Source organism: Terrapene carolina, unplaced genomic scaffold, assembly GCF_002925995.2.
Source record: "Terrapene carolina triunguis isolate 2854851 unplaced genomic scaffold, T_m_triunguis-2.0 Scaffold231, whole genome shotgun sequence".
NCBI classification, from domain to species: Eukaryota; Metazoa; Chordata; order Testudines; family Emydidae; genus Terrapene; species Terrapene triunguis.
Window position 1 is genome coordinate 13,146,227 of NW_020664582.1, and position 640 is coordinate 13,146,866.

The following is a 640-nucleotide window of genomic DNA, read 5'->3' on the forward strand; positions in this document are numbered from 1 at the left end:
TAGATAGATAGATAGATAGATAGATAGATAGATAGATAGATAGATAGGAGTGTGATTGAGTGTTTGGCCCTTATACTAGGCAAATATGCAAAAACATGCCCAAGACAGGAAGTTTATTTCTACCTACACTAGGGTGACCAGACAGCAAGTGTGAAAAATCAGGACGGGGGTGGGGAGGTAATAGGCACTTATATAAGACAAAGCCCCAAATATCAGGACTGACCCTATAAAATCGGGATATCTGGTCACCCTAACCTACACACAGACATACACACACACCATTTTTATTTCATCTAATCCCACTGCAAATATTATTGTCTTGAATAGAATTGCACCCACTTTGGTCCTATGCTAAGCAACTTCCCTCAGACTCCTTTTCCCTCCATGAGACCAGTGTATTGCAACATCTGGCTACCCAATGCCTCCTATCATTTACAATTAGCAGTGATCTCGGAGGGGCTCCCACTGTCTGAACTGAAAGGATGATATTGAGTGCAGGGCCGGCTCCAGGCACCAGCCCAGCAAGCAGGTGCTTGGGGCGGCCACGGGGAAGGGGCGGCACGTCAAGCTCTTTCAGTGGCAATTCGGCGGCGGGTCCCTCGGTCCCTCTCGGAGGGAAGGACCTGCCGCCGAATTGCCG

The 640-nt window shown here is 48.3% G+C and overlaps 1 protein-coding gene across 1 annotated transcript in view; it reads right to left on the reverse strand.

Moving 5' to 3' along the window:
• Positions 1–640, reverse strand: part of AATF (apoptosis antagonizing transcription factor) — a 78,112-nt gene that overhangs the window by 30,721 nt on the left and 46,751 nt on the right. The window lies entirely within an intron of this gene.